Below are 5,699 nucleotides of genomic sequence, written 5' to 3' on the forward strand. Positions count from 1 at the left end.
ATAAGCAACCTTGGATGCCACTGCAAAGATAAAAATTCTGTACAAGCTAAAGCTGAGTAAAATTGTAACCACCATTCCTACCACAGTTTTCGAGGTGGAGAGTGTTGCACATTAGAACATCAACTCTGTTGGGTGGGACAGAACAAGATCCAGTTGAAGCAGAGCACTGCTTCCAGAACAATCAAGGTTTGGTTTCCACAGGAGGTGGCAATGACAGAGGCATAATCGAAAGCCCGTGAGGAGCTCCTAAAAATGCAGACCGAGGGTGAGTTCCGAGATGCTGTCATTCCAGGAATCTGCCAACAGTCAACACTGTGAGTATGGTTGGAGCCACAGACAGTCTGGGGCCACTTTGTGCTACAGTGGCTGCTGCATCCAGGCCACTGATGTCGTCAGTCAGAACAGGTCTAGACAGGCTATTCTGGAACCAGAAGTAAACCAGTTCCCCTGCTTCCTTCAGCACACCCCACTTCTCTAATGTGGCCCTGAGTTCTGCAAGCTGTCTTCACTTATGAGTCAAAGTATGGATGTGTGAGTCTGCACTTTGCTGTGCACACACAGACACAGCCTGCAGCCGGGTGTAGCAAAGGCAGGGCTGGAACACATGATCTCCACACCTCTACCTCTCAAGAACTACTTTTGTTTTTTCTGATACAGGGTTTTTCTGTGTAACCCTGGCTGTCCTGAAACTCATGCTGTGAACCAGGCTGACATCGAACTTGGAGATCTGCCTGCCTGTGCCTACTGAGTGCTGGAGAAAGGCTTGCCCCACAAGTGCCCTGCAAGGTTTTTCTTGAAACTTTAAAGATTTGTAGGTGTGTGTGTGTGTGTGTGTGTGTGTGTGTGTGTGTGTGTGTGTGTGTATTCCAGCAGAGGACAGAAGAGGGTGTCAGAATAGAATATTTGAATGTGGAGTTGCAGGCAGTTATGAGTGCTCTGGAGCCCACACTTGGGTCCTCTTTAAGAGTAGCAGCAAATGCTCTTACCTGCTGAGCCATCTCTCTACCCCTCCCCACCCCCTTTCTTTTTCTGACAGGATCTCATGTGGTCCAAGCTGGCCTCAAACTCACTATGTAACTGAGAATGAGTTTGAACTCCTGATTTCTTCCTCCACATCCCAAGTGCTGGGTTACAGTCATGGGCCACCATGCCTGGCACTGTTTTCTTCTTAAGTTCAATAAACATGAAGGAAATTGTAGCTGTTAAATTTGTATTTGGAAACCAGTCTCAAAAATATTCTGTGTATCTTACTGCTTTCCATGCTTAAAGGCAGTCAACTGTTTTCTGTACACGGTCTTAGCTTTTATCTTGAAAAGCATTGTACTTATAGCAATAGAAGACAGGTTCTTTGATGGTTTGTTTGTTTGTTTGTTTGTTTGTTTTTGTTTGAGACAGGGTGTCATGTAGCCCAGGCTGGCCTCAAACTGACTTGGTAGCCAAGGATGACATCCTAATCCTCTTGCCTCCACCTCCCAAGTGCTGGGATAATAGACATGCACTAACACACTGGATCAGGACGAAATAGTTTAATGAACTGGGGGAGGGAGAGGAGGAGGAGGAAGAGGAGGAGGAGGGAGAGGAGGAGGAGGGAGAGGAGGAGGAGGAACCACACTGTACTGCTTCATATACGCAGGTTGAAGGCTCATTGCTCCTGGGTTTCATCACTAGTGGCCTTGGCACTGAACAGCCACTGTAGTCTTCAGACTCCAGCAACAGCTGGCAGCAGCAGGAAGTGTTTGCTGCATAGTCCATGCTAACAGTGTGATTGATGGTGAACGTCTATCTTTGTTTTCCTGGTGCTTTGTGTGGCTTGGGCTTCATTTGACCTATTGAGGCCTAGAGCTGGAAACTCAGCAGCTAAGCCTATTCTTCTCTGTAGGCTCCAGACCAATGGGCTGATCCCCAGTAAAAACCTTGGGCACTGGCATCTGGAAGTAGCTCACATCCATAATCCCAGATGTTCAGGAGGCTGGGATAGGAGGATTGTGAATTTAAGACTAGGCTGGGCATCTTAGTGGTATCCTATCTGTATTAGTCATTGTCTCTAGAGGAACAGAGCTGGTAGAACGAGAGAAATTACATACAAAACTCTCTGTCTGTACAGATACATTTCCAATCTGGCACTGAAGACCTGGAGGGCTGCTGGGCAGATGCTGCTCTTCAGTCTACATTGGAAACCTGAGGAAGCTGGGCTTCAATGCTGGCCAGGAGCACAGCAGCAGGGATAACAGCAGCAGTAACGACAAGTTTGCCAGTGAGAATGAAGGGAAGATGACAAAAGTAAAGCTTTCTTCTTTGACCTCCTTTTATTTGCACTGCAACTGGACAATGTCACCTACGGTACTGATAGGTCTTCTCACTACTGATGGGTCTTCCCACTTCAAGCAAAGCACTCAGAGTGTGCCTAGTGGCTTGCCTTTGATTCAGATCTAGTGAAGTCTAGTCAATGGAAAACAATCTAACACACACACACACACACACACACACACACACACACACACACACACACACACACAGGGCTGGAGAGATGGCTCAGTGATTAAGAGCACTGACTGCTCTTCCAGAGGTCCTGAGTTCAATTCCCAGCGACCACAATGCGGCTCACAACCATCTGTAATGAGATCTGATGCCCTCTTCTGGTGTGTTTGAAGAGAACAACTCATATAAAATAAATAAATAAATCTTAAAAAAGAAAAGAAAATCTTGAACCAAGAGTAACACAGCCATCCTCTACAAGGCCTCATCTCTTCTATAGTCTTGTCAGAGAAACCTTTTCCCTGCTCATTCAACTGAGGAAAATTTCTTGCCTGATCTCTATCATAAAATCCACTTTTTATTGTAACGGTTAATGTAGACCCGGTCTCACTATGTCAACTAAGCTGAAAGTCATAGTTTCACCACCTGCCTCTACCTCCCAAGTGCTGGATTAAAGGCATTTGTCACTGTGCCTGGCCAGTATAGGAAACACTAAAAATGACAAGAGTTAGCTGAACTGTGGACATTAGTGAGGGCAGCAAGCTTGTCTATACAGTTTGTATCTCATCCTCATCGTCTGGCACACAACCGGTCCAGAGGAGGAATTGTAGGTCTTATTTACCAAAGAAGAAAGCAGCTCTCTCTCTCTCTCTCTCTCTCTCTCTCTCTCTCTCTCTCTCTCTCTCTCTCTGTGTGTGTGTGTGTGTGTGTGTGTGTGTGTGTGTGTGCTGCATCTGTGTGTGTATGTACACTGAGATAAGATGTCCACGATGCCACTCAGTCCTGGTTTATGAGACTTGCTTAGGCTGAAAGTAGGATACTGGGTTTCCCGTGTCCCCAAAGTTTCCAAGGCTGAAGCATGTCCTCCCTGTAGCTGAAGCCACAGATCTTGGCTTCTTGGAAGGATCTATCACCAGTGAGTCCCTGATGAGTTGTGTAACTTACTCCTTATAAGAGTACCAAGATTCAGCCCTAGGTATGCAACCTTAGCAGGACTCTGGCCAGAAACCAATAGGTCTCCAGCCTTTCAGAAGCCTATGTAGCAAAGGCTCAAGGCAGAGCCCAGCTGGCTGGATGTGTCTATATAAATCAAGTAGAGAACAAGCACCAATCAAGAGAGAGCCGTCAAACCTGCAGGGGTGAGGATGACTCAAGCCTGCTGAATGGTTCCCAACCAGGCCCTGGATTCTGTTCCCCTTCCTTCCAAGGCAGTGATGGAGAAAAAGATACTCAGTTCTCAAACCACCACAGCCTGCACTGGGCATCTGCACCACGACTGCTGGGGTGATCTTGGCTTGGGAATCTGCACCAGAACTACTGGATGATCTTGACTTCGAGTCATCCTGCTGCCATGGTGTTTCCAATAGACAATTGTCTTAAGTGGGCTGTCCAAGATCATGGTTGTGTGCAGTCAAGCGCAGTCTGTTTCTGTCTCCAATTGCAGCTGGGAGTTTTTCCTTTTTTTTATTCTTTGTTTCTGCATCCATGACGTGGGAACCCCTCCCATCCCATCATCAACCATGTGTCTTGGCATAGCCTAAAGTCTCTACACTCTACCATATCAGCTGCTGTATTTTAAAATATTAATCTCACTTCATTTTCTCTTCTTTCTCTTTTCTTCCTTCCTTCCTTTCTCTCTCTTTATTTATTTCTTGAGACAGGACCCCGCTATTTATCTTTGGGTAGCCTGGCGCTTGCAGTGTAGACCAGACTGGTCTTGAATTCACAAAGATCTGCTTTCCTCCACCTCTCAGCTCCTGGGATTAAAGTGTGTGCTCCCCCACCCCACAGCTTATCTTTTTAGTCTAATCAATCTATCGATCTATCCATCTAGTCTTCTTCCCTTTTCTAAAATGATGCTTATGTGTGTGGGTTTATGCACCTGAGTTCAGAGGCCCATAGAGACCAAGAGAGGACATCTGATCCTCTGCACCTGGAGTCCCATGGCTGTGAGCTGCCTGATACTGGTGCTGGGAACTGAGCTCAGGCCTCTGTAAGAGCAGCACTTTGCCTCTAACTCCTGAGGCATCTCTCCAGCTCACAACTCCTTTCCTAACTCTCCTGCGATCGAAGTTTAGCTGGGCATGGAATACCCCTCCAGCATAATTCTCTCAGTAATGTCTGTCCTTCACTCTCTTCCAGACCCTGGTATCCATGGAGACCCTAGCCAGTAGTAACCAAGTATCCTAATAGCTCATATAAGCTAGGCTATCAGGGACTGGTTTCCCTTGCATTGTCTCACATCATAAAACCCTAGAGAAGGCAGGACACAAGGAGGGGAGGGAGAAGAAGAGGGGAGGGGCAGGGGGAGGGAGATCACTAAAAGGTTCACAAATGCATCCCAGAAGCTCCAACCCCACGGGGTGAGGAATCTCCTCTTTTACTGCATTGTAGTCTTAAGGAAGGACCTAGTAAATTTGTAAATTAAAGGACCTAGTAAAATTACACACCTGTGTATTTGTGCACTAGCTGGCACACAAGCCATGGCTCATGTGTGGAGGTCAGAGGCCAACTTTCGAGAATCTGTTTTCTCTTTCTACCACACGGGTTCCAGAGTTCAAACTCAGGTCATCAGGTTTGACCTGTGGTCTCCAGTCTGGGGGAATGCTCATTTTTTTTGGTAGGCAAAGAGTGACAGAAAGGGACACCCAGTATCTTCTCCTGTTTCTGTGCATGCACAGATGTGTGCACACCCACACAGACATACCCCCACACCCCCACACACATACACACACATGTGGTACACTCACAAAGACACAAACATATACATACAAACACACAAATCTGCTACTGGGTAGCTATTCTTCTGAGTTAAGACAGTCTTTGCCTAAGCAAGGAAGGAGGCTCCAGTAGCTAATGTAAGCAGCCAGGGCTTACAAGTCTCAGGAGGCTCGGAACGTTACAGGGTTCCGGCTGGTGAGGGGCTCAATAGGTAAAGGCACTGGCCACCACATCTGGGGGCCTGCGAGTTGTCCTCTGCCCTCCACATATACCACCTTTGCTTGCTTAGTCTTTGAAGAAGAATCTCCCTAAACCTTAGCATTTTCTTGGCCAGGCTGAAGAGCAGGAAGGCCCAGTGTTTCCCTGTTTCTGCCTTCTTTGGAGCTGGGATCACTGCGTGAACAAGATGCCTGGCTTTACATGGGGATATTGGGAGTTCAACCCACACACCATAAACAAGCAGCCAGTGCTCTTAACTATCTCTCCAGCCTCTTGGTTTGCAG

This window comes from Rattus norvegicus, chromosome 4, assembly GCF_036323735.1.
Source record: "Rattus norvegicus strain BN/NHsdMcwi chromosome 4, GRCr8, whole genome shotgun sequence".
In the NCBI taxonomy this organism is placed as follows: domain Eukaryota; kingdom Metazoa; phylum Chordata; class Mammalia; order Rodentia; family Muridae; genus Rattus; species Rattus norvegicus.